Source organism: Rhamphochromis sp. 'chilingali' (assembly GCF_963969265.1).
Source record: "Rhamphochromis sp. 'chilingali' genome assembly, chromosome: 18".
NCBI classification, from domain to species: Eukaryota; Metazoa; Chordata; class Actinopteri; order Cichliformes; family Cichlidae; genus Rhamphochromis; species Rhamphochromis sp. 'chilingali'.
In genome coordinates this window covers 8,768,897-8,793,205 of record NC_137945.1, presented here as the reverse complement: position 1 = coordinate 8,793,205, position 24,309 = coordinate 8,768,897, and the positions used below count along the sequence as shown (strand labels likewise).

General features: G+C 41.1%; 1 long non-coding RNA gene across 1 annotated transcript; it reads right to left on the bottom strand.

The window, feature by feature from the left end:
- Positions 1-2,952: 2,952 nt before the first annotated feature.
- LOC308386398 lies at positions 2,953-5,192 on the bottom strand. The gene is made up of 2 exons (XR_013969789.1): positions 4,104-5,192; positions 2,953-3,721 (listed from the first exon to the last, which is right to left on the bottom strand). It is a non-coding gene; the product is annotated as an uncharacterized lncRNA (long non-coding RNA).
- Between the last annotated feature and the right edge of the window lie 19,117 nt (positions 5,193-24,309).

The following is a 24,309-nucleotide window of genomic DNA, read 5'->3' as shown; positions in this document are numbered from 1 at the left end:
GGACATATATTTGTCTTCTTTGGGCTACTTTTATGTCAAGAAAGTTAACTTATTTAGAACTGTGATCAAGGATAACACATAAACCCTTGCAAATGTGATGGTAAAAGAGTCTAACATCTAGGTGTTACATGGTGTTGCAGGTGATAAAGATCCATAAACTACTTCCATTTGTTTAGAGGTGATTGCCAGTTTTGTTGGGATTTTTAGAGATACAGAGATCCTGTTCTGCTTTACTTTAAAAAAAAGGATTTTCAGAGCTGTTGATATATTAATCAGTGTTCATAGAAACATGGATCAACCATGTTTTGACAGTGAGAGTGTTACATTGTGACAGTTTCCATAAAAGTCTGCAAATTCTCTGAACAGGTAGCCATGAAGCAGCCATTTTTTTTTTTAAGATTAATTAAACTTAATATTATTTGTATGGCCATATCACAACAACAGCATAGCCTTAAACCAGGTTTGGAGTAAAGAGAACTGGACATATAGTTTCTTTTTTTGGGTTACTTTGAAGTGAAGAAAGTTAACTTGTTTAGAACTGTGATCAAGGATAACACGTAAAACGTTGAACGTTTCAATATAAAAAGTGTACAAACTCCAGAAAAGTGGCAACTGAGGTGGCAAAATTGCAGGCAATTTTCACTTAAGTAGAAGTACAGCTGCTAGTGTCAAAAACACTCGAGTAAAAGCTTGATAAAGTATCGGGTCAGAAATGTGCTCAAATTGAGGAAGTCAAAGTAGTAACCTAACTGAACCTTGTGCTATAATAAAAAAATAAAATAATATTAGTAGATAGGACTACAAACTTAGTCTGGTGGTAAAAGGCACAAAGGCCTCAGGGGGACATTTGGCAGCCAGGGTTAGAGCTCAGACACCTGGAGCCTGGGGGTTGGGGCTAACAACACTGACTGGTAAAAGAATCTAACATCCAAGTGTTACATGGTGTTGCAGGTGACAAAAAGCCATAAACCACTGTTTAGAGGTTGTTGTGGAAGTTTTCCGTTTAATAAAGCCTGCAGACAAGCGATGAGCGGTAGCTAACATTCTTTAATCAAGACAAAGAACAGAAATCAAGCTTGGTGAGGGACTGCCATCGCTGGGGCAGAGGGTGAGCAGAGTCTCTCACTGAGCCTAGCATGGCTCTCAGTTTTGTCTTTCCCGCAAAGAAAGTTTCACACTGCCTTGCTATCTTTTACAGTGGAGAAAAGACAAAAAGACTCTTCCTGTGGAGTTGTCTGCTTCCCCCCAACTTCCTTACCAGACCCCACTATCTGTTAAACTGTTTAAATGGAGTGTGAGGCAGACATGCTAAAACAGTGACCTAAAAGCATTACCAATAAACAATGGGATCAATACATAAATGAAAGAAATGCAGCTGATAAAAAAGCCATAAACTACTTTCATTTGTTTAGTGGTGATTGCCAGTTTAGTTGGGTTTTTTTGAGACACAGAGAGTGAGAGATCCTGTCCTACATTACTTTAAAAAAGAAGATATTTTCAGAGCTGTTGATATATGAAGCTCTGAGCATTGAGTGTTGCATTGTGAGAGTTTCAGTAAAAAGCCTGCAAATTATTGCATTTATACTGGAGAGCAAAGAAAAATTAAATTCTACTTGTACTATGGAAAATCAGTTTCATAAAAGCTACATAAACAGAGCTGAAGAAGACTGTGTTTGTAAAACTAGCGGTAACGTGTGAGAATTATAAGTTATAAGACTGTTTCTGCTATCGATACAATTTGTGTTGTTAATCCTAAATGATTCACGGTGACAACATCATAAGAACAAGGTCATTTTACTCCACACACACACATTTGGAAAATCACATAGTTTGACCATAAAAATTCCCAGAATAATTAGTATTTGAGATTGCTGAAGCAACATCACTAAAGAAAAATATCCTTGCATGTCACTTTCGTTTAAAAATATAAAAAATGTGAAGTTTTGTTTTTTTTTTGTAAAACATAAAAACAACAAAACTTAAGACCTTAAGAATCTCCTTATGAATTTTGTGAATATCTAGATCATTGGTGTTTGGATTTGAGGGTCAACAGGGCGAACACTGAGGCTGGGTATTAGAAATACAACATGGCAACATGAGACATGTTAACTCTGAGAACACTAACATCTAGATTAAGGTGTGAGAGGTAAATACATAACAGAAGCTAAAAAGGACTTGCTTGTCTCTAGATTAGTTAAAATAAATTGAAAATAAACTGATTTGAACACGTTTGATGCATTATACAAAAAAAGGTTCATGATATAGTTCACATGATCTAAGCAAGAGTGACTCGGAATCTCAAATGTTAAAGTACACTTACTGATTGTACTTTTACTACATGAGCTAATGTAGATGCTCTAAAAGCACGCTGGCTGAAAAAGAACCACACGTTTGGAGAAACTGTGCTGTAACTTCTCATACTGTGAAGTTTTCTGACAAAAGTGAATTGAAAACTTATGCTGTACAGTTTACTAAGGGGTCCTTTGCTGGGCCATGTGCAATTACACAAAAGAACAAGTTAAATTTCACCATAACACTGACTGGAGAAAAGCCAAATTGGGATTCTAATTGACATTACAACTGAAATCAGTGCTGTGATAGTTAGTTTAAGATCACAACCTGATTTAAAACACAGTCTAACATCAACATTCTTGCCCCTGAAAATAGGTCAGGGTGGCCGAAAAATGTACTTTAAAAATGAGATTTTCTTTTTGTTTCATTGGAACAGTAAAGTACCATTACAAAGAAATGAGTACACCTTTGTAGATATCACTGATATGGAGTTTTTCATGTTTTACATACAGACTTTCTCATTTAAACCATGGTGACTTAAAAGTTTAGCAGCAAGACACTTGTTTCCTTTGTTCCATCAAACATTTCTTTCAGCCATCTGTGTTTATCAGAGCGATATGTGACTAATTTTTTATTGAATCACCAGAAAGTACACAAATACAAGATTAAATATTTTATTTATTTATCAAAGATACATAATTACACATTGATACAATGAATAAGGTGTCTATAAAAATTACACATGGTGTAAGAAAAACATTATAACATACAAATAAGTGTTTTAAGATAATCTGACATACTTTAAAAGCATAAGAATAAAAGTTGTTTTTTTTTTTAAATCATGTTCTTTGATGATCACATTACATGTATCACATTTTTTAAAGCATAACGTAGGGTGTTCACAAAAACAGTTTTATGATTACTTTTTCCACAGTGCTTGTATGCCTCTTGCAAAACTATGTACTTATCACCATATGACATAATAACTCACGATTATGCAAGACCAGCCATGAAATGTCCGTCGCTTCATTACAATCATTTGTCCCCGCTGCTGCCCTCAGACCCAGTCTGTGGGGTAAAATTGCTTTTTTGGCGGTTCATAAAAAATATCTCAAAAAGCGATGTTAGTGAGGGGACCAGAAACACTGGGTTGCAGAGCAGTTGGTAAGGACTTGTATATTTCTGGAGAGTCTGCAAAAGCTGTCTTGCTCGTGCTCGTGATTGGATATGTGGAGCCCGGCTCTGATATCTCACTGGTGGCAGCTAAAGGTAGGCATGCCTTGGAGGCGGAGTTGGTCTCGGGCGCAATCTTTCAAACGAGCCTCACGGCATTTCAGGCAACCTCAGGCCGGAAACAACATCCGGTCACTCGCGGTCAAAATCCACACAGAGCTGGTGTTTCGCAGGGATCAGGTTAACACATCTGGGTCTAAAAATATAAAGAAAAACAAAAAGAGTTTTAAAACACGCAAACTAGCAAAATATCAAAGGAGCATAACATAACAATAACAAGATGATATGAGATACCTGATGAGGCCATGATAGGTGATGTAGACATGTAATGTATAAACTTTTACGGGAGTTAAAAGTGGAGCTTATATATATTTTAAAGTGTATTGTACGTGGGATAGGCTCCAGCGCACCGCGCGAGCCTGAGAAAAGGATAAGTGGAGGCAAATGGATGGATGGATGGTGTATTGTACCTGTTACAAACCATTGTGATATTTATTTATTTTTTTAAATGAAAGGATTGACAGAATGGTAAAAAGGAAAATGCAAAAATGTAGTTAGAGAGGAAGATTAACACCTACCGAATGATATGCGGATAAGGAAAGAGACGCAAGTTGCTGTTGAAATCGGCCGCTCCCTATGCGAACTCGCAAGCAGTCTGAGCGGCGCTAGTTGTTGATACGTCTGAAGTCAGATGTGTTCTGGGGGTTCGAAGATAGTCTTAACCTCAGCGGGAGATCGTAAAATCAGACCTGGAGCGGATTGGCTAACCGGGGTGCGAAGGGAGCGGTGCAAGGGTTATGTGATTGGCAGCAGGGCGCAGTGAGGCGGAGTTGGTCTAAGGGGGGAATTTTCAAACGAGGTAAGCAGCGCATTAGGGAGCAGAGCGGGGAGCGAACAAGCAGGAAAAAATTGTGCTCTGCAAGAAGTTGTGGATCGGAGATTAAGAGCGAGGTAGAACTTAGAGTGTGGGTTGAATTTTAGAGCTTGCTAGTAAGAGGGAAGTTTTTGAAGGAAAAAAGAATAAGGATTTTCCCTGTTATCGAATATAAGGTTTTTGGGAATAGAGGGGTAGCTAACAAGTTATTCTAGGGGTTTTGGAGAAATCGCGGAGAAATTTTTAAAAGGAGTTTTGGCTTTGTTTGGCTGAGCATGAAGGGAGCCGCGGGGCGCTGAATTTGAGAAAAAAGACTAAGGATTTTTTCAGGATTTTTCCCTGTTATCGAATATAAGGTTTTGGGAATAGAGGGGGTACCCTAACAAGTTATTGTAGGGTTTTGGAGAAATAGCGGAGGGTTTTTTAAGGAGTTTTCCCTGCTTATGTATCTAAGGAGGGTTAGGGGATCGCGAGTTGTTTTTTCTGAGTATGAGTTTTATTCTAAATCTACAAATGCATATAAATCTAAATAAAGTTTTCCCCCAAGGCATGCAGCATGTGTTTGTGGCCATACTGAACGTTACAAAAGCACAAGTTTAACTAAACAATTTTAATATGGTTTAATACATTTTTAAACACATGAGCACGGAGCCCGAGAGAGCACGGTCCGGAGACACGGGCGCGCCCCCGCGCGCCCAGACACACAGCCTCGGGCGCGCGCGCGCGCACACACACTGACCCGCCACCAGATGGCGTTTTTTGAGCATAAAAAAAAAAAATAAATTTTTTAATTGCTTAAAGAAATAAAAGAATGCTAATTTGATATATAAGAAACTTTCTAAATAATCAATTATATTTTTATGAATATCATATTTTTATGAATATCATATTTTTATTACTTAATTACTTCCCACTTCCGGACTTCCGGAGCTCATGAATAATTTAATTACTTCCGGACTTCCGGAGCTCGTGAATAATTAATGAGCTCCGGAAGTAACCTGTCACTTTTTTTGACGAAAGGGGTATGTGGCATGAATAAGGCACGGCGGGACCACGGAGCGACGTTCAGAGCCAACTTTATTTGATTCACGTCACACCACACCACCACCAACCCCTGAGTCCCCGTGTTTTAACACGGCGGGCGTGATTGCGGATGCCGTGCAGGTGCGTCCGCACGGCCCCGCAGACCACGCCCCACCACATACCCCCATCGCCCGATTGAGGCCGGGGAGCAATCTGGCCGAACCTACTCCCCCCCCCGCGAACTGGGGCGAGACTCGGCCCCTAAACATCGGCGCCCCAGCCCCTGACCAAGCGACGGGGAAGCGTCCGTTCTGGTGGCCGCCCGCGCATCCAGCGGCAACGGCGAAGCTGGTCCGGAGGTCGGCCGCGTAGCAAGCGGACACGGCCCCACAGGCATGGCCGTGAGCTCCTGCACACAGGCGGCTGGGCAGACGTCAGGCGCGCAGAATCGACTGGTGGCAGCGAGGCTGGACTAGCCAGCCCGCCGATCCCCGGCCTAGCGGGGCTGTCCCGCTCCTCTGCCTCCAACTCCGGCTGCACAGGCTGCCCTGGAGCAGGGACCTCCGTCTCCCCGCACAGCTGCTCCGCCACCGCCTCCGCCACTCCCGTTTGGAGCGGCTCCCCGCTCTGCGCCTCCGCCCCCAGCAGGCACAGCCCCTCGCCCACCTCTGGGTGGAGCGACTCCTCTGCCTCCGGCAGGTGTAGACCCTCGCCCGCCTCGTCCTCGGCCTCCGGTTGGAGCGGCTCCTCCACCGCTCCCGGCAGGAGCAGCCCTTCACCCGGCTGCTCCTCCTCCTCCGGCAGGCTCGGACCCCCGCGTGGCTCGTCCACCACCTCCGGCTGCCGAGGTGACCCACACGGCTCCTCCACCGCTTCACTGTCCTCGGGACACGCTTGTGGGGGTGGCGCCCAGGCCCAGAGCAGCGCTGCCAGCTCTGCCATCTTCCCCAGGTGGCGTTCGCTCTCCTTCCGCAGCTCTTCCTGTTGGCGACGCACCTCCGCCGCCTGCTTCCGCTGGGTGGCCGCTATTTCGGCCACCCTCTCGGCCAGCTCTTTCCTTTCCTGGCTCTGATAGGTACCCGCCATGCCGCCTCCTGGGTTTCGGCACCAATGTGGCATGAATAAGGCACGGCGGGACCACGGAGCGACGTTCAGAGCCAACTTTATTTGATTCACGTCACACCACACCACCACCAACCCCTGAGTCCCCGTGTTTTAACACGGCGGGCGTGATTGCGGATGCCGTGCAGGTGCGTCCGCACGGCCCCGCAGACCACGCCCCACCACAGGGTATAATATCACTCTCTGTTATTTACTAACTAATCTTGAAATGACTGTTCAGTACAGAAATGAAGCCCAACAATCATGTTTTACAGTCCTGTGGTCTCAGCCTCAGATACTCAACTGATCAAAGTGATGTCATGAGAAAAATGAATGACCAACAAAACATTTTTCTCCTTCATTTCTTTCACACAATGCTGTATGAAACATTTTTCGCAGTTAGTATCATGGTTGCTAGGCAATCTGAACAGCGCGACGAAGGCTAGATCCCATTTCACAAGCCTCTCACTTCCGCACTTCTCGTACTTATAGTACGCACCGTACATAGTACGTGTAGTGCGTGTACTTGAAGCGTGCAGACCCTGAATTGGGACACAGCCTGTGTCTGATGAGTGAGAAAGATGCACAAGTAGGTGCTGGGTTGATACCCTTCCAGCTCTCCAGCCACAGTTTCATCTCCACACATTTGAGGCTGTGAAACATAACAAATTTTCTTGTGACAGCATGTATGGATGTGCCATTCTGGAAAGGCTGAACTCCCTTTAAAACCTAAATAGGCTTCAGGAACTGTCTTGTGGTACTAAGAAGGTTTTAGAGATAACTGAGGTCCAGAATGTTTTCTCTTGTATCATTTAAGCTTTTGTGCTCCAGTGACCAGTGGAAAAGGCTGCACTTTTTAAAGAGACGCAAGGCTTTCACACACTGGATGAGTGAAATCCGTTCAGATGTTTAATGCTTTAAAAACAGAATTGAGACTCACCTATTTGTAAAGCAGCCAATTACACTGACCGTGTAAATTCGCAAGACAAATTTGCTGAATTAATTTTTTTGCACTAAGCTCAATTTTTGCAGATTTTCAAGTCCAAATAAACAGATCTGACCAATCAGACCACTGCATTTGCAAGCGCACTCGCTCAAGATGCTGGTGCTGAATATACAAATAGTAAAATAATACCTGTCACGTCTGAATGGAGAGATTGTGGACTCAAAAGCAGACACTGACAAATGGACTTAAATTGAAAGTGTATTCTTAATTGTGGCAGGAACAGAACACAAACAAAAGCAGAAAGCAATTAAGAACTAAGAACTAAACCTAAACTAGGAGCAACTACAAAAACAATCGAGAACATGAACCCCTGAGCCGAGGAACCTGGACCATGGAGAAATGCAGAGGGTGATACACAGACAATCCAGCAACAAAGAGAGCAAGACAAAGGGCCTAAATATACACGGGCACAACAAGGGAATGAGACACAGGAGGATAGCACAGCTGGGAGAAATCATACACAACAAGACCGGGGAAAGCAAAACTGGAAAAAAACGCTAATATAGCACACGAGACTGTCAAAGTAAAACAGGAAATACAAGACCATAGAAACCAGGATCACTAGACGTAGCACAGAACACAGGGGAGGCACATTAACAAAACCTAAAGACTTGAAATCACCAAAAATACTAAGGAATAACTAAAGGAAGTAGAAATACAACAGACTAGACCATGAGAAACCACCTAATCACAGAACATGAAATAATCAAAAACATCAACACAACAGACCCAGGACCATGACAAATACCATTTTTGCCCCAGACACACAGTTAGATGCTTCTCTGGGTCAGTCAGCTTTTCAAAATTATTTATCTTCCTCCTGAGCTGTGGTCCCAGTTCTGCAAACAAGAATTCAAACCTCCCGCCCTGACACGTGCATGAAAGCTGCCGGGATTCAGCTTCGCTGTCCTTTTTTTTCCTTTTCTTATTAAAAACAAGACCTCAGGACCAGATCATCACTTAATGCTTACTTCCTTTTGTCACAGTGTGTTTTTTGAGGACAAATTTGTGTTACGTGGTAAGTTCAGATCCAAATTCTTTGTCACTTTTTCACAATGCTTTAAGCCTGAAGCCTAGAGCTGCATTACAATAAACCCAGAAATGTAGAAAAATGTAAAAGCCTTTCCAGAAGCAACTATGCATTTCAAAATATGCAAGATGAGTGTTGTGTCTATGTTTGTGTAAAACAATGAAAAAGGCAGATATAAATAGTTTATTCCTTCGCTTGAAATGAAAATAGCACAAGGTAAACAGTTATGTACTCAATGGCTCAGGCACTCCTGTGTCTGTGATTCACTCCTCCTTTCTACACCAGGTAATTATCTTTATCTTTTCCACTGTCTTATCAATTGTCCTTTCAACATAAAAGCAATCTTGAGTCATTGATTTGTGTCCGTTTTTACTGCCTTAGTTAAAAAAAAAGATAAGGAAAAGACAAAAAACTGATTACTGAGGTCCAGACTTTGGTTACTTCTTGCTACCATCAGTGACAAGCACACTGAGAAAATGCGAAAAAATTAATAAATAAAACTGTTGTCACTTTTATTTGCATCAAAGCAGGTGAAATGAAGTCACAATGGTTTACCTTTCCAACTGAACAGACTCATAGCAGATATCCCTGAAATGCTAATGGATTTGTGTTATACTGTAATGATTGAGTTAATTATTTGGAGCTCTGTTTATTCACATAGTTCAGAGATGAAAAAAAAACACAACAACAAAAAAAAACGTGGCCGCAGCTGCTGTATGGAGAACTTAATTTAGATTTGAAATTCATGCTCAGAATGCATTATCTCTTTATGAGTCAGAATACTGGGGATGTTTGAGTATTATTCAATACTAAAAAAAAAGCATAACTGGACAGGATGATTTTTTAAATTCACTAAAATAACTTTAAACTTGGGGTTTTATACAATTATCTGACAGAGCACGGGGACATTGAAATTTAAGCTATTTATTGCGTTTTGCACATTTTTGAAGGATCTTGGGGCTTGTACTGTATAGATGTAGAAAAATGGCCATGCATACAAAGCACACTACCTTGACACCTTAAGTGGGCGATCGGCGTCAAGTATTTGGTTTGTTTTAAGTTATGGACGAAAAGATTTTAGAATCCATCGACTGACCTGCTAATGTAGCCTGCGGGAAATACAGCAGTCTAAGACTTGCTCTTCTGTCCTTAAGCTTTATGGATCCAGTTACATGTAAAGAGCATATAAAAAGGTACATTTTCTTCAAAAACAAGACAATATTTTAAGTCCTGTTTTTGATCTTCATATAAACTGTTTACCATTTCATCAGATCCTGTTTAAGTATGAGTGGTCAATACTGAAACCCATTGGTACCAAAAGTCTTGTCCTTTTGCTACATAGGCTGCATATCGGTGTACTTTCCTGTGAATGTTCTCGCTCAGCTTGTTGCAGTAGAACATCCCACTGACCATCTCACCCCGAGAGAAATATTTTCTTCTTGTTGCTCACTGCTTGTTTGTAGACCCAGCTCTCGTCACCAGTGGTACAAAATTAGGATCAATTTATAGCAAGAGTTGATATTTCTCCCCAAGTTTGAAGTCAGCAGACAGTGTAAGTTATAAGGGGACTTACAGAGAAATATCAGCCTCTGTGGGAGCTGTCTGGACATGTCCGGGATTGGTCTGTAATTCTTCACCATGTGCACTGAAGCATCAAATGTCAGCACAAACTCAACAGATCCCAAGCAGGCCTCCATTTTTTTTTCATTAAGCAAACGGCGAGCTGCAGGCTGACATCCACAGAAGGATCCTAATGATCTACTTGTGGTTTTTCAAAGTGGCAAACGCCATTAACTAGTTTCCCAACTTGCATCATCCTTGTATGGAGACAGATATATTAAAAAAGTGGACAATATCTGCTTAAATAAATTATGGATGTGATTTTGACATCAGCATTTAACCATATTGATAATCTCTCTTTAACCCAAACCAAGTTCTGTGATTAACACCTTTTAGATGAAAATGACAGTTAAAGTGTTAAATCACAGGGGGGGGGGGATAAAATAAAATAAAAAAACCCCATTTTGTTGATTAACAGTATAATCAAGGCTAATGTTTATTTATTTTCTCCGTGCATTTTCAAGAAATCACATTTCACATTTCATTTAGCAAGTCAGACAAAATGTGTTATAATCATGATGAAAATGACTGAAACAACCCCGAGTTTGTTTCTAGACAACTTAAAAAATTTAGCTTTTTTAAAGTTCTCATTTTATAGTAATGTAAAATGTTACCACACGGTCTCAAAGTGATATGTTGGTACAAGTTCGTTTAACAGATAATGCATCATTGAACATAAAATTACCTTTTTTTTGTCACATAAAAAAATGTCCGTCTTCAGAATGATGAATCCAAAGATTGTCCCTTCACCCACACACACCACAACCACCACCACCACCACCACCACCATATCCTGTAGATATAGTACAATTTGACATATAGCTTCCTTTCACGCCTGACAAAAATCTGTCCAGGAAGCATACCATTACTATTGTCAAATTGGGACTGCAGTTTATAGCTCCATAATACAGTCATCACTCATGCTGTCAGCGACCATCACATGTTTCATATTAGCTCTATTTTTGACACTGATTTATTCCACCGCTTTTTCAGCTGCAGAGGGGCAAAAAATAAACATCCAGTCAGCATCTGTTGTGCCAAACTGTCTTTGGCCAGCACAGTTTTCTTTTAATCTTTATGCTTATGGTCACACAAAACTTGAGCTTTTGTGTACCAGGTCTTCCTTTGTATACTTTCTCATGCATTTCTCTCCATACTTAGTTTCCCTCTTCTAGACTTGCTCCTGTTTTGACCCATCCTGAAAAATGCCATTTGGCAGAGAGGGAACTGCTTGTATCCTTATATCAACTGTATAGCCCAGGCTTTTGCTGTACCCATCTGCTGTGGAATACCCATAAATAATGTGTGACAAAAGGCTGCGTGGGACAATCCTCAGCCTGCTCATTTGACCTTTCGACAAAGAGAAACTCGCTGAAAACAAACAACTCCCCTTGACACAAGGACGCAATCTAATTTGGTGCAGAGAGGCTGAAACAAGGCTTTTGGGGGAACTGATTCCAGCTCAGCACACCCACATCAGGACTGGCACATTGAGCCTGAAAAGAAATCAATGGCAATGGGTTTAAACAGTCTAACCATAATTGGGCTTATAGTCTAGAACCAGTGTGGTCTTTGGAAGTTTTGTAAATACCAACAGAGAATAACAATCTGAGTGAAAATGGCTTGTGCATGTCTCATTGTGGCTCATTGATTTTTTTTTGTCTGGTTTTATTATTTATTTATCCGCTGTTTTGTGCATGCTTCACAGAAGCCTGCAGGAGGAAGGCAAAAGAGAGAGCGAGAGAGGGGCTCTGTGAGTACATCATCCCTTGACATATGAACATGTTTAGGGGTTTTGTCCTGTTCACGTGAACTAATGATCAGCACTACAGCAGCACTGAGCAGACACCTTGATGTACAACATAAGAAGTACTGCACTGACCATGTGATCATCATCTGGTACATCACTGAAGCGAGTGTTAGGTAAAGAATTAAAACTAGGAATGAAAAGGCAGAAAAGAGGCCATTTGTCTTGAGGTGCTTAGCAGCGTCTGAGACTTGCTTCCACTTAAGTTTAGCCTGACAGTTACACCGCACCAAAGGGACACAATGCAGAACAGAGGAGACTTTAAATATTGGATCGTACAAACACATCTGAGTGGAAGCAAGAGGAGGCTGGCAACTTCATTTGAGTCACTTGAATGGTAGACTCCTTTACTAAGGGAATTTGGCAATCAAGGGACCCATCACCTAATTTTTTTTTTCTTCCTCTCTCCAGCGGGATCTGATTAAAATGACCTCTGGTTTCAAATAGAGTACAATCAGATGGGATAGATGCTAAAGAAAAGCAGATTCATATATATATATATATATAGGCTATATAACAAAGATGTTATTGTAATAGAGTGAATTGTTGCCCCCCAGTGGTAAAATACAGAAGTGCCTGTTACAGGGCTAGTTCTTGGTTGACCAATATATAACAACAAAAAAGGGTAGTTTTCTGCACCGCTAAGAAACAACAAGTTAGTGTGTGATGTCCTGCTGTTCAATAAAGGCACCTATCCACGTCCTTCTGTCCTGATCCTTTTAAGAGCCTAATCCAGAATATCACAACTGGCGACGAGGATTCTAAAGATTTCCACAGCGTGACAGAGGCTGTAGGAGGGTTGTGTTCACATGTAAAGAAAAAGACAAATCAAGACGTTTTCTTCACGGCTGCAGCGGAACAGCTTTTGGTGAGCTAACATGGCGATGCATGTGGGTCGTGTTGAAGAGTATAATGAATCGAAGGAAGATTTTGAGTCATATTTGGAGCGGTTGGAGCAATGGATGTTGGCAAATGATGTTTCCGATGAGAAGAAAGTGTGCACGTTTCTCTCTGTGATCGGAGCAGATACATACAGGCTGCTAAAGAATCTTGTGTCTCCGAGGGTACCGAGTACCATGGGATATGCAGCGCTGACTGGGGCGTTAAGTGCGCATTATAAGCCGACTCCAGTGGTGATAGCTGAGCGTTTTCGTTTTCAGAAACGTAACCAGAAAGAAGGGGAGGCAGTTTCTGACTATGTTGTCGCCCTGAGGCAGTTGTCAGCCACATGTGATTTTGGACAATATTTGGATGAGGCCCTGAGGGATCGTTTTGTTAGTGGGCTGCGTTCTGATGCTGTGCAGCGCAAGCTACTATCGGAAAAGGATCTTACATTTCCACATGCATGTGAGATTGCCGTATCCATGGAACTCGCTTCGAAAAATACGATGGAGTTCTCAGGACGCCAGGACCCTCACCACGTAAATGCCTTGACAAATGCTCCAAATTTTTTCAACAAAGGATGGAAAGGACAGAACAGGCAAGAGGGCAATAACAAGCCAAAGAACTGGAAGGGACCTAAAAAAGACACAGGAATGAAGCAACCATGTTATCGTTGTGGTGGAAAGCATTCAGCACGTGAGTGCAAATTTAAGAGCGAAAAGTGTCATGTTTGTGCAAAAATAGGACACATTGCACGTGCTTGCAGGAATAAAAAATTCAGTCAGCAAACTCAGTATTTGGAAACTGAGGATGAATGCTCAAGTAGGAATGATGAAGCTGAACTTTTTGGAGTTTATTCAATGTACTCCATCACCTCCAGTGAGAAGGGATACACAGTGGATGTTGCGCTTGGGAGCAAGAACACCACCATGCTGCTGGATACAGGATCAGCAGTGTCGGTAGTATCAGACAAGTATTATCAGATGCATCTCACTCATTTCCCTATAAAACCAGCCAGTGGGCTAAAGCTCAAGTCCTACTCAGGCCAACACATTGCTGTGCGTGGATATATTATGTTACCAGTACAGTATGGGACTCAAAACATCACCCTACCACTGATCGTTGTTCAGGGAGACAGACCAGCTCTGATTGGACGAAACTGGTTAAAGAAACTACAGCTGAACTGGAAACAGATTTTCACAGTACACAAGGTACTGGTGCAGAAAGAAGCAAAGCCAGGAGTACTAGAAGTGATTCAGCGCCATCAGGCAGTGTTTTCGGATGACCAAGGCTGCATAAAGGGATTTAAAGCTAGAATCCACACTAAACCAAACACCACACCAATTTTCTGTAAAGCTCGCCCAGTTCCTTATGCACTAAAAGAAGCTGTGGAAAAGGAGCTGGACAGATTGGAAAAGGTGAAGGTTATTTCAAAGGTTGAGAAAAGTGAGTGGGCATCCCCTATTGTTACTGTGCCAAAGGCAGACAAAACAATTAGGATATGTGGTGACTACAAAGTCAGTGTCAACCAGTGTGTTGAAGAGGAAAGATATCCACTTCCAAATACTGAAGATTTGTTTGCCACTTTAGCTGGAGGAATATCCTTCAGTAAACTTGACCTTTCTCATGCCTATCAGCAGCTACAGTTAGATGAAGAATCAGAGAAGTATCTGGTCATCAACACACACAAAGGTCTCTATAAGTACAATCGCCTCAGCTATGGTGTTTCCAGTGCTCCGGCTCTTTTCCAGTCTGTGATGGATCAAATCCTTCAGGGGATGGAGCATGTCACCTGCTTTTTGGATGACATCCTCATCACTGCTTCATCTGAAAGGGATCATTTGAAGAGGTTGGAGGAAGTACTCACACGTCTGGAGAAGCATGGTGTCAGAGTGAAGCTTTCCAAGTGCCACTTTCTTCAGAGCAGTGTGGAGTACCTGGGACATCGTATTGACAGGGATGGTCTGCATCCTTTAGAGGAAAAGGTAGCAGCCATAGCAAATGCACCAGAACCAACAAACGTCACTGAACTGAAGTCCTTTCTTGGTCTTCTAAATTACTACAGTCGATTTTTGGAAAATCCATCCACCATTCTTCAGCCTTTGCATAACCTGTTGAGAAAAGATGCTAAATGGATTTGGACCATGGAATGTGCAAAAGCATTCAGGGATGCAAAAAGTCTACTGCTGCAGAACAAAGTGTTGGTGCACTACAGCACAAATCTGCCATTGAAGTTAGCCTGCGATGCATCACCTTATGGATTGGGCGCAGTCATCTCTCATGTCATGGAAAATGGAGAGGAAAGGCCTGTGGCTTTCGCATCAAGAACATTAACTGAAGCTGAGCGAAAGTATGCCCAGATAGAAAAAGAGGCCCTTGCCATAATTTTTGGAGTAAAGAAATTCCATAAATATCTGTATGGAAGGAAATTCACCCTCATAACAGATCATAAGCCACTGCTGGCTATACTAGGGCCAAAGTCAGCTGTCCCAACACTCGCTGCACTAAGAATGCAACGCTGGGCTCTTATTCTAATGGTATACAATTATGACATTGAATATAGAAGATCAGCTGAACATGCTAATGCAGATGCATTGTCACGTCTACCTCGGAATACGCCAGACAACATTGCCGCTGAGGGAAGTATCTTCTATTTCTCACATGTGGAAGAGCTACCAATAGTAGCTAAAGACATTGAGAGAGCAACCATGAAGGATCCAATCCTCAGCAAGGTCTGGAGCTACACCATGAATGGGTGGCCAAGTTATATATATATATAAGTCAACGATGCAACCCACCCCGCACACTGTCTGTTCAGCCTCCTGCCCTCTGGAAAGAGATACAGAAGTCTCCGCTCCCGCACTACCAGGCTCACCAACAGCTTCATCCACCAGGCTGTGAGACTGCTGAACTCTCTTCCCTCCCGGCTCCCAGCCAGCAGAATCACCAGATTGGCAGAAGTATAGTAGACAGATTGGACTCTACCCCCCCACACTCTCCAACAAGGAAACACTCTCTGAACCAAGAACTGAAAACATTCCTGACTTGCATTGCAATTGCACACACCTGCTGCTATATATATTTTTTTAGTATTCTTTTAGCACTATTTATATTATTATATTACTATTTATTATCTTATTGTTAGGGCTGTTTTTGTTTTTGTTGTGCATCTGCACCTTATTGTTGTCAATGCCTACGCATGGGACAGTGTGAAACGTAATTTCAATTCCTTTGTATGGCAAGTACATTTGAAGAAATTGACAAATAAAAGTATTCTATTCTATTCTATTCTATATGCAAGACGAATCACTTAAGCCTTACTTTACACGCAGACACGAGCTGTCAGCAGAACAAGGATGTGTTCTTTGGGGACAACGGGTCATCATTCCACCGGTTTACCAACAGAAAGTGCTGGAAGACCTGCATCATGAACATCCAGGTATCTGTCGTATGAAAGCACTTGCTCGCAGTTACCTGTGGTGGCCAGGCTGTGATGGTGATATACAAGAACTGGTTCAAAGCTGCTCAGTCTGTCAGGCTGTACAGAAGTCACCACCCGTTGCACCACTCCATCCGTGGAAGTGGCCTGAGAGAGTTTGGCAACGGATTCACATTGATTTCGCTGAAAAAGGCACGCAGTACTTTTTAGTTGTCATTGACAGTCATTCAAAATGGTTGGAAGTGTTCCCTATGCCATCCATTACCTCACACAACACCATTGAGGTTTTGAGAGGGTTATTTGCTTCATATGGACTTCCAGAAGAGCTTGTTTCAGACAATGGACCTCAACTTGTGTCAAAGGAATTCAATCAGTTTCTGGAGTTAAATGGGATCAGACACACAGCTGTTCCTGCCTATCATCCTGCATCAAACGGGGCAGCAGAGAGGTCAGTACAAATCCTGAAACGATCCCTGATGAAAAATGTGCTGGAAGCAGATGGTAAGCCCACATTGCCACTCAGTCATCGTTTGGCAAACTTCCTTATCATGTATCGCAGTACACCGCACACTGTAACGGGTCGTACACCAGCAGAGTTGTTCCTGAAACGTCAGATCCGGACTCGCTTCAGCCTGCTGAAACCTGAACTAAGCAGACACATTGAACAGAAACAGTCTGAGCAGAAGCGACACCATGATTACAAAACCCAACCTGTTCGTGTTTTTTCGGAGGGAGACGCTGTGCGTATCCGAAACTTCAGGGGGGGGGAAACAAAATGGACTCAGGGAACAGTTCGGAAGAAAATGGGAAGTGTTACTTACCTGATACAAGAGGGACAGAGAACACGCACAATACATGTGGATCACCTGTTACCATGGAGACAGACTGTGGAGAAACCCCCAGTTATATTTTCACCGGTTTCAGAGGGACGGCCAGAAGTGATTATGGACAGTGTTGTTCCAGAGATACCACCAAGTCCACCTGGGATTTTAACATCACACTCCTTACCTCCTGAACCACCTAAACAGACAACCGATGAACCACCAGTATCCAACCCAGAAACCACCCAAAGCCCATCTGTGGAATGCAGATACCCAGAGAGACGCAGAGTTCCCCCAAAGAGACTGAATCTTTGAAAATGTAGAGTTATGTTTTAGTTATTTACTGCCAGTTATTTTAGAAGTGAAGAGTTAATAATGGAAGTAATGGCTACATTTGTTCATTGTTCGTAAGGGCCACAGAATATTTCTTTTTGGTGGGGGCAGTGAAATACATTCTTTAAAGGGTTGCTTACTTCAATTACAAATCTAAAAGGGGAGGAATGTAATAGAGTGAATTGTTGCCCCCCAGTGGTAAAATACAGAAGTGCCTGTTACAGGGCTAGTTCTTGGTTGACCAATATATAACAACAAAAAAGGGTAGTTTTCTGCACCGCTAAGAAACAACAAGTTAGTGTGTGATGTCCTGCTGTTCAATAAAGGCACCTATCCACGTCCTTCTGTCCTGATCCTTTTAAGAGCCTAATCCAGAATATCACAGTTATTATGTTTACAACAACACACACACACACATGCATATATACACACATATAATCGAGAGTGACATGACCATATATATCATAATATTTTGAGGAGGTACAATAGATGTGATAAGTGCACACATTCAAAATGTTCTAGGTATAATGGTAACATCAAATTGGATATAGATAAGAGAACTTGATATTCAAAATATGTGGATCAAATGATATGTTGCTTTTATAAGACGTTATAGACGTATAACATATGGCTCAGTTTAGCCCATTGGTTGCTAGGTCACGTGATAACGTGATAAGGCCAGAATCTCGAGGGACCCAAAGATGTGTCCACACAGGAAACAATTAGCTCACTATTGACCAACCATCACCTTTAAAGCAATGCATGCCCAGTGAATTGCTTCCTGTATAAATGCACCCTGAGCTGTACCTATGTACCCCTTTGGTTACTTAACTCCTGACCATGTAGGACGGCTTTGCAAACAGACAGACAGATATTTTATGTGTTATTAAAAGATAATTTCCACCTTTTTGTGGACTTTTGGTCTCTGGAGGTTTTTGGGTTTTTTTGCTCCACAGAATTGAATTCTTAATACTAGAACATACACTGATTTTTCTTCTGTGTGTTTTCATCTTTATAGCAATCATTTGTATCTTGCAGTGAAGGGAGAAACTGGAACTTCCATACAGGCCAGACCTTTTCACTCAACATCAGTGGCTGATCTTAGTTATTTAGCTATTGTTAAAAAATGGAAGCAGTCTGCTTTCCCCTTAGCAACAGCCTTGTATATTGCGTTGGTTATTAATGTGATGAGTCCTGCGAGACTTTGACTATTTCAGACACTGGGGGATATCCTTTGAGTCTATTAGAGTGATATCCAGTGCATTAAAATATGATGCAGTCGTCCATATTTGACAATATAGGAGTGAGACTGCCCTGTTATTTGCAGCAGGATACTCGCAGTTTTTGAGTGGACTGTTAAAGCAGTTGCATCCGTGTTGTTGTGTGTATGCATATGGAAATGTGGAAATCTCTTAACTTAACACCAATCCTCATGAAAGTGTTTTAGCGAAAATTAAGGAACAAGATGTAAGATTGATTGTCTTCAGGTTTATTTCACCGTGATTTCACATCATTACACATTACAGGTGTGTAATAGCAAGCAGAATCTGTAATTGTATGCAGTGTCAGAATCGTGGCATGTGGGTGTTTTGACTTGTCTTAAATTAAAGGAATATTAATCTAAATAATGTGACAAACAGCTGAAAATGGCATATGCAATTTTACATAATCCAGTTTCTAGGTGTGAAAAGGACTCTTAGCATAACCACATCCACAGCAGATAAGCTGAATTTCAGAGTTTGTTCTCATTTCACAAAATGCCATGAGGTTGCCTTACATCTTATAACATTTTGCATATTCACACTAAATTTAATAGAAGTGATTTCTTCATGCCACGCGGGTCTGTTAAATGTGCCATGTGGGATTCTGTGGCATTCACATTGTGATAGGTAATGAATCATGCTGAAAAATGTTTTCACTAGCTGTGGGGTCTGAAAGATATTTGTAACCTGTGGCCCAGCCAAGCACAACAAAAATGTTAACAATTGCATAAGGCCTGGAATAAAAAATGGGTTTGATTTTATTCAATGCAGGGTAATTGGAGCCGAATCTTGTTGTTCTGCTTTCTACGTTTTCGCTGTGGCTCCTGCTGTTTCCTGAGTTTCAGGAGACCCAACATCCTCATAGACAGAGTATATTAAAGCCTGATGGAGAGTAGAAGCACAAGATGAGTTTCATGAGCATATTAAAGGGGGAATTCACTTATAATTTTTTATATGAAAAAATATTTTAAAAGGTGTTTTTGGATGTGATCTTTGGCCCTCTTCTGTGGAACCAGCTCCCATTTTGGATTCAGGAGAAAGCCAACTTTCTAGTCTTAAAATTAGACCCAAAACTTTCCTTTTTGATAAAGTTTATAGTTAGGGCTGAATTTGGTGTTCCTGAACCATCCCTTAGTTATGCTGCTGTAGGCTCGGGCTGCAGTGGGATTTCATGTGATGCACTGAGCACTTCTTCTCTACTCACCTCTTTTCACTCCCCGTGTGTTTTATATGCCACTGCTGCATGTCATTACACTCTTACTCTGTGTCCTGTCTCTATATGCTCTAATTTTTCTCTCCTTTTCCCCCTCATCCCCTCAACCGGTCTCGGCAGATGGCAACCCCTCCCCGAGCCTGGTTCTGCTGGAAGTTTCTGCCCATCAGGCCTGATTTAGACTTCTGCGGTGAATCTTTGTAGAGGCTACAATGTAACCTATGTAAGTTGCTGACGATGTTGCCAGCATTTATGCTCCTGCTGGTGCATTATCTGTTAATTACAGTGTGATCATGTCCCAGTGTGGTAGCATACAGAAACAAATAAAATGCAAGGACTTCTTCCTTCCTCACATTCTTTGTTTTTGGGGCTTTCCTCTTCTTTTTACATTTCCTCATATCTATTACGATTATTTCACAAATCTCTTTCCAGAAAGTTATGGGAATTGTGAGTCCTTATACTATATTCAAAACTACAGTGAAAAAATAGCAGGAAATGCAAAGGAAGAATCAACGGTGCTAAACAGGCCTGTCACAATAGCATAAATCCCCTGTTATAATGTTTTACTTCTCACTGTCACAGTCACTTGATTGTTGTGGTTTTCCCCAGTGCTGTAGGATCTTTACATAAAGTGTCTTGAGACGACTGTTGTTGCGAACCTATGCTATGTAAATAAGCTTGAACAGAATTGAATTGAATTAATTTTGTGTTTTGTATAGCAATTTTTAGTCTTTTTACACTTTGTCTCTGCCCTCATTAGTGTCGCCTGTGTTTAGTCTGCCTCACCTGTTTTCCATCAGCTAATTACCCATGAACATGTGTGCATATAAAGGCTACATGTAATATATACACTCTCAGTTTCCTTTAATGTGCTGCCAGGTTTTCTTGTGTATTTTGTATTTAAACCTTAGAATCATTTCCTAGTGTTGTGCCTTTGGTCCTTTCCTTATTAATGACATCTGGCATGGTCTGTGGACTTTGCATTTCGCCTGCTTTTCACATAGTTTTGTTTGATTCACCATGTATGATCTCTGGTTGTCTTTTGGATTAAAGATTTTTAGACATATTTTGCTTTGTGTGGTGCTTGTTAAAATCCTAAATGTTGGAGAAAGGTCATAGTTAACTGCCTTTAAACCAACATTAAAAACAACAACAGCAGCAGCAACATAAACAAAACTATTTCCTCATCATAGAGAATTCTTTTTTTTAGGAATTACTAATGAAATGCTTTGGCTAAAATAGCAGCATCCCATTCTCTGCAGCATGTTTAGAATCTGGAGTCTCTTATAATTCCCAGCCAAAGCTCCAGTGCAGTCAGTTTTCAGCCCAGCAGTTTCATGCTTGAGACCAGCATTTTCTTTTGGTAGGTTAATTGGAACAGAACTGTCAGTCCATCTAATTAATCTCCTCTGTTATTTAATTATTGACACATTCCTTATCAGTTTTCTCAGCAACACTAACATCTGTTGTGGCTTAGGGATCTTCTTCTATCACTGTTCCCTTTTTCTTTTTGCCTTCACTCACCATCACACTCACAACACTAAAAACAACATTAAAAGAGTCAAAAAGCTGTAGGCACTGTAATTTCATGGAGACAGACCAGCTACTTATTAAATGGCTTAAACATATTATTTAGTCCATACATTTATTTAAAAGCAGTTTAATATGCAGAAGATTGAGTTTGTGCACGAAAGCTTGTGAGCATCTGCATTTCATGTAGTTTTCTTGTAAATGTCTAGTTCTGTGGTTTGTATACTGTATGTGATGCAGCATCCCAAAACTTTTATTTATTTATTTTGCTTTTTTATTTTCTAAGAACTTCTGCAAAACAATTAATTCCATTTATCTTTGTTTATTTCCATGAATTTTCAACTTGGATATATTGAACTTTGTCTGTTCTTGGAATTTTTGTGATTTAGTAGTAGTAGTAGTACTACTACTACTACTAGTAATGATGCAAGTAGAGTAGAGTAGCGACTTGTAGCGGGTTTGTAAATGATTAAACTTCAGATAAAAATTCCACTTGCTTTACAAAAAACGTCTGATCAGTCACAGTCCACACGGCGTCATTGCCACAGGCTAAGGACAAGAAGTTATCCGCATCATTAAAGCTGCATCTACACTGGAAGTGATGCTTAGCTCATCTCTTTGAAGCTGACAGCTGGTTGCTTGCAGACTTGTAACATTTGCTACCAGTGGATATATCAGTCAATAGCATCCTATGCTCTCATCGGTATTGTCTTCATTTGCTCACCTAGAAGTTTAGAAAAGTTTATCTCAGGAGTCCAAGATAAACTTGGTTATTTTGCTTGTAGTTGCTTGAAGTCAATATCATTCACTTTCTGTGGTGTCTAGGGTGCATTTCTCTGGTCAGGTTCCACCCCTAGACATGTGTAGTTATGCTGAGAGGGCTTTTTCCTTTTACATGTGAGAGGTTTGTGGGACTAGGATTTAGGGGATACATCATGCATTATTTATTTTCAATTTATGTATCAGAAACTGTACAGTACCTACATTTGATCAAATGTAGCTTGAGAGATATCTACAGACAGATACCTTAAGATAAGAAATTGTGGACATACTGGAAAGTCTAGTTATTCTTGATTGTCTCATTGCTTGTCAGTTTTTCTGTGTAGCTGGGATTCTCATTTGAGTCTTTGGTCAGCTTTTCATGTGCTTACATGCTCATAAGTCACATATGTTGTTCTGGTATTGTCTTTGTTATCAGTTTTTTGGCTGAGACTAGAAGAAATTATATAGTTTCTGCGTTTTGGGATTTGAAGCTTATTTTGCATGATTTAGGCTATGCAAATAAACTGCTAATCTTTTTTTGCTCATTGCCTTTAAAAAATAAATAGAAAGTTGGGAAGCTAAAGCAACTTTTTTAATGATTATGGAAGAGGGCTATTCCCACAGGTAATCCGATCTATTCGTATCCAGATGCAACGATATCACAACTGTTTAGAATGTAATGTGTAGCCTACTTTAGAACAGATTAACTAACATAATAGTCCATTTATTCTGCCTATTTTGTTTACAACTGCAGCACCGACCCACCATGAATATTCCCAAAGCACCCCAGTGCTTCTTGCTTCTGTTGTTGTACATGCTTTTAATAACTTTTTGTTGTTGTTATTGTTTTTTGTATTAAGCTAAATCATACTATACTACACATATCACATTGTTGGCTATTTCCCCCCCTGTAGTTATGTGATTAAAACAGTCACAGAAAGCTGCACTGTGGGTAAATAATTAGAAACATATTGTATCAAAATATGCTTCCCTTCTTTCTACTTTCTTCATTTTATCTTCAAAGTAATATTAGTAACAGATGTACAAAAACTATTCATGTCACTGGTTCAGTGACACCAATGCAGTCATTCGCTGTCCATCACTAATTACTGTCACCACAATTGCTTGTTTGCTTAATGAAATATTTATGTAGACGCTCTTCCTATTTTTGTTTGGGATCACTTTAACAAGCATGAATTTATAATGAATTGCCTCAGAGTGGCTCAGGAGACAGCTCAAGTGATCACACAATAATTTGCTGTTGCAATTACAAACCATTGTTCACCTAATAAGATGATGGGAAAATAGAATTTTTGCGAACTCCCACAATGTACCGTGGCACATTGTTAATTATGGTGTCGACTGGCAAATTAGATATATAGGTCACTGCTCTTGTCACTGACCAGACAATTGACCGGCGGTTCATCAACAAATTTATGTCAGACTGTCTTTAAACGCACCTTGAGCTTGCAAACAATAAGCCTGATGAAACATCAATGATGAGTTTGTGCAGTAATTACAGTTCTACGTGGCATCGTTTTAATTACATTAATGGTAATGTAAACTGGGGTAAAACTTCTTGCTTGCAGTTGCTGCTCACAGACAAATGTCTTCGGAGAGAGCTAAATTTAAGTCCAGCAGTGTGCGAGATCCCGGTTGTACTGCTAATCAGTGTTTGGAGACAAAACCCAGGAGGAGAAATGTGTTGTTAGCCTCAACATATACACTGGTGCTTAAAAAAGATATTAAATGATGACACGAAGGGGCACGCAATCTTCAGATGACTCGCCTTTTAAAGCTTCACGCTGACTGAGAATAGCTGCCTGACATGTGGTTCATGTGGGCATCAGGGCTCTCCAAGTCATCGCTCCTTGCAGAGCACACAGGGCAGCAAATGAGAGCGCGGGGAGTGATCAATGCAAATTACTGACGAGGCCACAGGAGTCCGTAGGTGGGGGTGGAGGCGGTAGTGGAAGAGAAGGAAAAGGCATGCAGGGCGATGGTTCATCAGCAGTGTTGGCGGCAATAAAATAGTCACAGTTGACATCACAGGTGATAACAGACTGTTACAAAAGAGATTG